Source organism: Vipera berus, assembly GCF_964194415.1.
Source record: "Vipera berus genome assembly, chromosome: 2".
Taxonomy (NCBI): domain Eukaryota; kingdom Metazoa; phylum Chordata; class Lepidosauria; order Squamata; family Viperidae; genus Vipera; species Vipera berus.
The window spans coordinates 60,311,442-60,321,646 of NC_138203.1; positions in this window are offsets into that span (position 1 = coordinate 60,311,442).

The following is a 10,205-nucleotide window of genomic DNA, read 5'->3' on the forward strand; positions in this document are numbered from 1 at the left end:
CATGACGTCATGTGACGTCGCGAGTTTGACATTAATCTTAATCTTAATAATTTAATTTGTATACCGCCCTTCTCCCGAAGGACTCAGGGCGGTGAACAGGGCAATACATAATAAAAAACAAGATACAAAAATTAAAAAGTGATTAAACAACTATGCCCGTAGTAATTAATACATATTAAAAGTTAAAACTAATTATAAAAAACCCAACCCCATCCCGTCAGACCAGGCCAGCTTGTTCAAAAAAGAAGGTTTTGAGATCGCGCCGGAAGGAGCGAAGGTCGGGGGCCATCCGGAGCTCGACCGGTAAGCGGTTCCATAGGTCTGGCACACCCACAGAGAACGCTCTCCCCCTGGGGGCCACCAATCGGCATTCTTTGATTGGAGGCACCCATGCCTGTTCTAAGCCACCAGTGCAAGTAAAGCTCTGGCTTGGTGAAAGGGGGAAAACAGAGGCATCGAAGGTTGACCCGGAAACACTTCCACAGCCCTGAGAGCAGACCCTCTTCTCTGCCTTGGTTCACAGGGCTCCTGTTAGGAATTAAAGTCCTAACCTGGTTTGGCTGAAATACATATAATATGGTTGTGTACCTTTAAGAAGAGAAATGGCCTAAGGGTGTGACTAATTCTATTCAGCATAAATGAATTTCACATGTTAGACTTATGCTGGCTCTCTCTAGTGTTTTTTCTCTGACTGACTTGTTACTGTGTGTATTGATATTTGACTTAACTGGTAAGGATTTTTGACTTTGACTTTGTTTACTCCTGAACTGTTATTCAACGGTGATTCTTCGTTACTGACCTTGGATTGAAAACTGGACTATATGTAATTGTGTTTTTTTGTTTTGTGTTATATTGTCTGAGTAAAAATATTATTATGATACAACTCAAGTTAGTTTGCCTTTTACTGTTTGCTTCTTAAAGGTCCCAGTACACTTTCCTTTGTGCATTGCAAGCCTTGTATAAGGCATTCTGCACATTCTAATTTTGTTTCTTATTAACAGCTCCCCCACCACCTGTCCTCACCCCCATGTTGGCCACCAGGGAACAGGACTGGCTCCTGGATCGAATCTCTTTGAGGAACCAGGCATGCTCCCAAAGCAGCAGGCTCACAGCCGCCTTGGTTGTTGTGGCTCTGAAGGAAACCTCTGTGTCATCAGAGGCAGAGGAGGACGAAGTGGCAGAAGACATCCCGGCTCCGAACAAGTGCCCTCTCAAAAGCTGTGGAAATGGCGTCCATCAGGTGATGCTGCTCACATTATCTGTGCCTCGGAAGCTCCCTAAAGTGGTCCCCCCTCCATAAAAAGCTTTCGATTGGAGCTGGAGCTGCGCGTGAGTTCCAGAACTTTTTTTTTTTCAAAAAAGCACTGGTTCTAACTGTCAGGAAATTTCTCCTTAGTCCTAGGTTGCTTCTCTCTTTGGTTAGTTTCCATCCATTGCTTCTTGTGTTGCCTTTAGGTGCTTTGGAGAGTAGCTTGACTCCCTCTTCTTTGTGGTAACCCCTGAGATATTGGAACACTCCTATCATATCCCTCTGTTAATGCAGCCTAGCAGTGTGTTGGATTTTTTGGCAGCTGCAGCACACTGCTGATATCATGTCCACTAGGACTCTGAGATCCCTCTCACAGTTATTGAGTAAGGTACCCCCTATACCAGTGATGGCTAACCTTTTGGAGACCGAGTGACCAAACTGCAACCCAAAACCCACTTATGTATTATTGGGTGCTGAGTGGGTGTGGCCCATTGGGTGGGTTTGGCCCATTGGGTGGGTGTGGCTGTGGTGATAACGGCAGATTGGGTGGGACTAAAAAGTTCAATCAATCAATTCCAACTTTGTGATCTTTTTTTTCCGCGAGAAGTTGAAATTGATTGATTGATTGAACCTTTTTTTTTTTGCACATGGAGCCGGAGGCCTAAAGTGAAAAGGTTTTATAAAAGCCAGCTGAAGGCCTAGGACTGGGGCGACTGTGTGCATGCCCATAGAGAGGGCTCTGTGTGCCACCTGTGGCACACGTGCCATAGGTTCGCCACCACGGACCTATACTATACCCAGTGCTTTTTTTGTAAAAGAAAAAGGTGCCGGAACTCACACGTCATACAACCCGCCTTGTTTATCCTACAAGGTTCCATCTAAAAAAGGTGCGGGAACTCCGTTCTGAGCGTTCTATGAGAAAAAAAGCCCTGACTATACCTGTACATTTGGTTTTTCTTGCCTAAATGTAGAACCTTACTTTTTTCACCATTGTATTTCATTTTGTTAAATAGCGCCCAATGTTTAAATCTGTCAAGATCCTTCTGTATCTTAAGCCTATCTTCTGGAGTATTGGCTATTCCTGCCAGCTTGGTGTCATCTGCAAATTTGATGAGTTCCCCATCTATCCCCTCATCCAAATCATTGATGAAAATGTTGAAGAGCACTGGGACAAGAACAGAGCCCTGGGGCATCCCAGTACACATTTCCCTCCATGTAGAAGCAGTTCCATTGAGGACCACACACTGTTATTATTATTTACTTTTGTTGCAAGCCTTAGTTCATTTTGAGCCTTAGCTTTCCTCACTTCATCTTTGCAGGCTCGGGCTATTTGCTGATATTCTGCCTTAGTTAAGTGCCCCTCTTTCCACTTTTTATACTTGTCCTTCAACTTATCTGAGAGTTCTTTATGCAGCCATGCTGGTTTCTTTTGAGAGATGTTATTTTTCTTCTTCGTTGGTATTGTGTTAGATTGGGCTTTTATAATCTCACTTTTCAAAATTTCCCAAGCTTCTTGTTTTCCCCTTGGGGATTCTCATCCATGGAATCCTTCCCAAGTTCTCTCTAAGTTTATTGAAATTAGCTCTCTTAAAGTCCAATACTCTAGGTTGACTGTGTTCTATTGCTTGTGCTTGCATAATGTTGAATTCCAAATCTTCTTCATTAATAAATTAACAGGCAGTCCTGAGAGTTACAATCCCAAAGACACATTGCAACAGGAAGTAGAAAGTAAAAAGAAAGCTGAGAAAATTAGGCTGGTAAGTAATTCTTATGACAATCATAGGAACTGGAATGGAAACAATTCAGAAAAAAATGGAGAGCAATGGATCTAGTGTCTTAGAAATGGCTGTTTTCCCCATCTCTGCCCTTAGAATAGATGAAGTGAATGTTTCTGTTGCTGATATAAAATTAGCATCAGGGATAAAGCTTCTAAATGACTTCCAAAGTTTTGTTAATATACTCAGTTACTGTTAAACTGAAACTGAATTTGGCAATCCCAACCTGTTCACTATTTTGCAATCTTTTTGCAATATAATTTGTGATATCTTTTTCTAAACAAAATCAATTGATATATATATAATCCATATAACATTCTCGGTCAATCTAATCAGAACTCAGACTAAGAATTCGTGTATATGTTCATGCATGAAGATATATGTATGTCTACTCAAAGGTAAGCATTTTGGTGTTTTCTAGATATTTTGAATTACTGTACAGCTTCTATAGGACCAGCAAATATCCTCAACAGTCATTAGAATCCAAAATTACAAATCAAAAAACCTTGCATGTGATTTTTAATCAAACTGGCATGAGAAATGAGTTCAGAATCAAAGCTTCCATTAAATCAATTGAGTAAATCCAGGCCTCACTGTGACAGCAACCCAGATTAAATGACTCAAGACAAGTTTTAACTTTTAAGCAGTTCCAAAATTCCTTCATGATTATTTGTACTGTACATAATGTACAACATGCTTCCTGAATGGAATATTAGATCCATGGATAACAGTGAAGTTTTGCTATTAGAGCTGATAAAGCAGTTTTCGATCAATGGTCCTCTTCTGCTTCTATCCAGTTGTAATGATTTCTACAAGAGAGCTCTTCTTTCAGATTATAATTAGCCCTTCTTAAATGCATTGTTTCATTAATGTGTTTGCTTGTATTACTTGCAATTGAATGGGGCCAGGAGAATCTACTAACAAAGTCAGGATTAGGATCTACTGTGTGGGAAAGGAGCCAGCCTTAATAGAAGACCTGGAGGACCCTGAGGACCATGAACATTTGATACCCATCTCTGATGATGAAGATTTATTTAAATGTATTGGCTGGCCATCATCATCATCCATCCTAGTTTTTTTCCCTACAGATATTTCCCTGGGCAAAATGGACTTCAGGGCAGGTAGAACTTCCATCAGTAGCTCTCATCTTTGTAGAAAGAGACTATGCAAAGCTTGTAGGAAATATTGTATTCTTGGACACATATAATGAAAGGATCATGAACACCCACATCCACAGGTAGGATAAAGAACCCCAAAGCATCATTTAGTGCAAATGGTTCAATTTCAGCAAAGCTATGCAAATCAAGGTCAGGTTGTATCTACTGGGAGATAGACATGTGAGACAAATTGATCTGAGCGTTATCATGGAAGAAAACAAGGTGTAATGAATGCAATCAGGAAAAAAATGTACTTCATAATGAGGACAGTTTATAACAAACCTTAGTCATTGGGAAATACAAGTTACTTTTACAAATCCTAATATTCCTAGCATTCAAAGCACACAAAAAAGAGAAATTAAATACTCTGTCATTAACAAGGAACAGGTGCCATCCAAACTGCATCAAATATATAAATAATTACATTTCTATTACTACAATAAATAGCTTCATTTAAGTTTCATTCACAGCTTGGATAGGGATTTTTTTTAAAAAAATATCTTTGTATTATCTGATTGCAGTTGAATAATAAACTGGAACTGACTGGTAGTTGAAAGGAATGCTGAGCACAAAACAGACTCACTAACATTGGCTTTCTCTATCCAAACACTTTTTTCTACAGCCACATGCCAGAAATTCATATGTGTCAGTCTGTGGTTTCTTTTAAGACCACGGGTTTTTTTTAACAGTTCTTCTTTCCTCTCTCACTTCTGGAAGAAAATGGAAAGAAAAATAGGTATCCCAGTTGCAGATAGAATTCTTTCCATTCTGGGGTGCTATCCAGGGAAGAAGGGACTTTGGTTTCCCCAAATTGCTTCTAACATATACATCCTCCCTTTTTGTGTCTCCCAACTTGACTGTGTAACATGGCACTTTCTAACACTAATCCAGATAACCTTTAACTGGTCCCCTTTCCCATAATCTATCTCAGGGGTGTCAAACTCAATTTCATTGAGGGCCGCATCAGCATTGCGGTTGCCCTCAGGGGGCCAGATGGGTGTGGCCTGGGTGGGTGTGGCCTACTGGGTGGGCATGGCTAAAGTGCGTATGGCCTACTGGGTGGGCATGGTAGGAGGAGGGTCTCTGGGCCAGGGCCAAGGCAGGGGGGGCCGTTCCCTCACTGTTTCCAGGATGGCTTCGCGGGCCGCATGAAACCACTTCACGGACCGGATCTGGCCCCCGGGCCTTGTGTTTGACATGTCTGATCTATCTGCTTAGTCTAGTTTAGCAGTTTTCAAACTTGACAACTTTGAGATGTGCGGATTTCAACTCTTAAGAATTTCTTAGGCAGAAGTCCACACATCTCAAAGTTACCAGCTTTAAAAAATACTGGTCTAGACTTAGGTTTGCAATAGATAATGCAGACAGTACAATAAATTGCCTCACAAAAGAATAGTTCTAGATTATTTAAGTATGTCGAGCCGTATAATATAGAAGAAATAAATTTTCCATGAACAGAGCAACATGGTGCTCTCTGAGCTTGGTTGTTCCTTGCAGAGGTTTACCCAAACTAAGCAACATTATCAGTGTTGGTAGGGAGTGGTTTAGCTCTTGTTTTATATTCTAGGGGCTTGCCCATGAGAATTAACCCCGGCCCTTACCAGCACTGATGATGTCACCTAGTTTGACTTAATGAAACGTGTATAAGAAAACAACCAAACTCAAGAGAGCACCAAGGACTCTTCAATATAATCTTCCAGGACCAATTTACTTAAACAAAGTATATATTGAATAACTGGCCACTGAAAATATTAATGGGCTGATTGAAAAGGATTGAATTAGTAATGGATAATGGGAGAATGCACAACATTTTAACTCAGATTTTACTCCTGTCTTCTCTCAGAAGATAAAATAAAACCATGATTGTGCCTGTAGTGGAAAGAGACAGCTACAGCTTAGGATAGACAAGGAGAAGATCATAAAAGAACTCTAACTTAATTTGAACAAATTCGAGTTTCCAGGGGCAGATGAAATACATCCTAGGATAGTGAAGAAGTAATAAAGATAACTAGCTAGCTAGATAGATAGATAGCTAACTAGATAGATAGATAGATAGATAGATAGATAGATAGATAGATAGATAGATAGATAGATAGATAGATAGATACAGTGCTTTTTTTGTAAAAGAAAAAGGTGCTGGAACTCACACATGTCATTCAACCCGCCTTGCCTACCCTACAAGGTTCCATCCAAAAAAGGTGCCGGAACTCCGTTCTGAGCGTTGTATGAGAAAAAAAGCCCTGCATAGATAGATAGATAGAAAGAAAGAAAGAAAGAAAGAAAGAAAAAGAAAGAAAGAAAGAAAGAAAGAAAGAAAGAAAGAAAGAAAGAAAGAAAGAAAGAAAGAAAGAAAGAAAAAGAAAAAGAATAATTGTAATATCTGGTAATTCCTAGGATATTAGTGAAGCCCTAGAAGACCAAAGAGCAAATGGGAACAGAGAAGATGGGGAAAATTACCCTAGGTAAAGATGCTATGATGCTGAGTATGATCCTGGACAAAAGAAGTTGAATGTTGTTCATTGGAAATATTCAAATAAATCCTGGATAGCCATTTGCCCAAAATATTTGAAGAGACAAGGGGACTTGATTAGGTGCACTCTGAAGTTCCTTCCAACTCAGTGATTCTAAGAAAAATGCCACAACTTTTTATCTTTTGTGGACCATTTGAGTAAAAAGGCACTATATGAACATGGGAGCATGGCCATTCAACAAACTTATGTGTAGTCATGTATATTCAAACAGTTCATGTCAGAGTTATCAAGCATTGAAACCAAACCTTCTTTGCAGAAATATTTCACTTGATTTTGCTGTACCTACCAATATGGTTTGAATTGTGTAGCTGCTTTTTCTGTCCTAGAGCCCTGATTAGAGACTTCTATTTCCTTGAGTTATATGATTAGAGCAATGTAGATTAAACACATGATGCAGAATATTGTTCCCAGGCTATCTCATAAATACCATTGAGCATGACTGAGCTTTGATTATAGTTAGAGTATCACTTGCTGATTTAACTGGTTGGGTTGAACGATTATGGTTTGGGGTGGGGGTAGAAAAAGAAGCTGCCTTGTGTTAAATGAAGAGCACAATTTCTCACCCAGAACACACTCCAGCGTCAGTTGTATGGCCTATAGATAATTGCTCCTTTGTCCATAATGAACATAGTGAACATGGGGGATAGGGAGAGTTTGTCATATTTTTTTTCTCTTCTTTGTTGTCTTGGAGTAAAAAAAACAAACAGATCTGGTGCTCAGAAATGGCAAAGGAAGACAACATTAGATCAAGCTCTTTCGGCTCCAGTTTGGAAGAAAAATGCGAAATGAATAAGTTGTCTCAAGAAATACATTCTTGTAATCAAAGGCTGCTGAATGAAACAGCATGCTGTTCATACCTCAGGAATCCTGATGCAACACTGCTCTAATTCTATAGAGCACAACTATTCTTTCTCACAATGAGCAAAGAAATGTTTGTAGACACTCTATGGGGCCCCTCTGTATAGGAACCATATGATGAAAAAACATACAAAAGTGGGCTGAAAATGGAAACATCTGAATTATTTGGAAGAAAAGAAGGAGAGGGGAATATAATGGATAGATAATGCAGATTTGTTTAAACTGTTTAGGGTTTTTTTTTAAATGGATATAAAACAAATATGACCCACAGCTTTTTTTTTTTCAAAACTAGCGATCTAGAAGTTTACATAAACAGATCATTTGCAGAATATTTTTTTTGTGGCATTCAAACGGCAATTGTTATAAATGAGGAATCTATTGTTTGGGTGGAGCTTTTCTTCATTGTCTTCATCCTAAGAACAGAAAAGGCTGTTGCACTATGTTAACTCTTTTTGTCTGTCTCCTCCGACTTGTTTTAAAGCACAGGTCTCCAACCTTTTTGGTTGGGCGGCCCAGAAAGGGAGGGAGGCACTGCTATGTGTGCGCATGCAAATGGGCCACATGGGTGCATGCGCAAAAATGACACCTGCAAATGGACTGTGTGCAAGCACATGCGCACACGCAAACAGCCACACATGAGCGCATGCACATGTGCAAACAGGGCTATGCAGGTGCAAATGCTGCAAATGGGATAGTGCTAGCGCTGGTGGAACACTATGGGCTGCACTAGTGATGGTGGGGCTCTTGGGGATGGGGCAGCACTAGGGCCAGCAGGATGCTCGGAGCAGCGCTAGTGCTGGCACCACCTCGCCTCAAGCATCCCACCAGCACTAGTGCCGCTCCGAGCATCCTGCTGTCACTAGTGTCACCCCACCCTAACCAATCCTCTTTTTTTCAAATTTCCAATATCAAAAGAGGAAAAACAAAATGCTATTTTAATTTTAAATCATATCTTCCATTATAAAAATCTAGTTATATCTAAGACTCATCCATTCTTTTAATCATTCAAACAGATATTAAACAGATAGTGCCCCCTCTGAAAGATCAAATCAGTTTTTTAAGTCTAACTCTCACTTTTTTTCTTTGCCAAGTAGCTTTCCAGGCCGAGGCAATTAAATTGCCCAAAAATTTTCTTTCTATTTTTGTGCAAGCTGCATGGCATAAGAAAGGCAATTTAGGTAGAATATTTTTTGTGGGGGAACTCTGCCCATCTGCACTCCCTAGACATTTCCCCTGCCTGCTCTATTTTCCATTTTCTAGAATCTTCTTCCTTGTCCTCAGGTGTGTTTTGGAGAAGGAAGTAAGGGATCTTTAGTAATTTCATTGCTATAGGTAAATCTTGCAGTATTTTATTTGTATACGGCAGTCCATATTTCCCTTTTCCTATCTCCTCCATCTCTAGATCCATTTCTTTTGCTTCACCCTCTGATTTCTGGTTTATTTGTTCATACTTTGTAGCCATTGTGAGCTTTCCCGTTGTGGCTTCAATTTAGAGATTTCGTCCTTTATATCATCTAGGTTATTTTTAGTCTCTTTATGGATTCTTTTTATGTCCTCTTTTAGTGTAACAATTGTTTGATGAATTTGCTGTAACATAGAAAGTATTTCCTTCTGAAAGGTATTTGTTTTTTCTTGAGACATCATTCCTAGAAATCTTCTGGTATCATCAGTCTCAGTAAGAGTGGAACAAGATTTTCTCTAGTTTTCTGGTCTTTATATATAGCCTTTATAATCCAGTCCTAATAGCAATATTTTATAGTAGGCCTTTGTCTTAAGTATCCTGAAAATTATCAGTCAGGCAAGGTTGTAGTCCACAATGTTCCAAGTGTTCAAAATGTTCTACCTCCCTCCAGCTACATGTATTCAAAAGTCCATTTTTCTTTCTCTCCCACTAGCTCTTGAGATTAAAAGTCCAAGCTCAGTAGATATTTATAGTCCAAGAAGGTCAGGATGTTAAATATGCCAAAATATTTTCCTTTATTGCCAGCTGTACCAAGCAGCCAAGGAGCTAATTATGGTGTTGTACTTAAATCCACCACTAGATGTCATTCAAAGTCCATTTTCCACTCTTAAAACAAAGGGTTGATTTCTTATTTTTCTTATATTTCACCTCAATATTTTTCCCCAAGAGAAAATCTTAACAATTATTTCAGTTCTCATATTTATCAAAACTGTAGTTTTGTATTACTTTCACTTCAGTATTATGTATTTCTGTCCAACATAACAAATTTAAAACACCATGTCCGTTCACATCCAGAGGTTTTAGGCTTCTTGGAGCCTTTCCCAGGAAATTCAGTTGTAAAATAGTAAAGAAAGGATCAATATTCTCACCTAGTCCAAACATGCTGTTTATGACATGCTAATTAAAGCTTTTGTTCTTTGGTTGTCAGCAGCTAATGGCCGGCCGCAGAGATGTAGCCAGTCTTTCCCCTGCTGGTTTAGGGGGCTTTCCTTGGATCTAACAGAGAGACCACCATCTCTCCAAGATCAACAAGGCACCCCTCCTTCTTCATCGCCTCTTCCTGGCAACTTAAGGTCCTTCTCAGGGCCCCCAGCAGGGCGAAATTGGGCGTGGCAGAACCTTGCCTTCCTGCATCTGTCTCGCCATGACACAAAACCAGAAGTCCCTCACTTT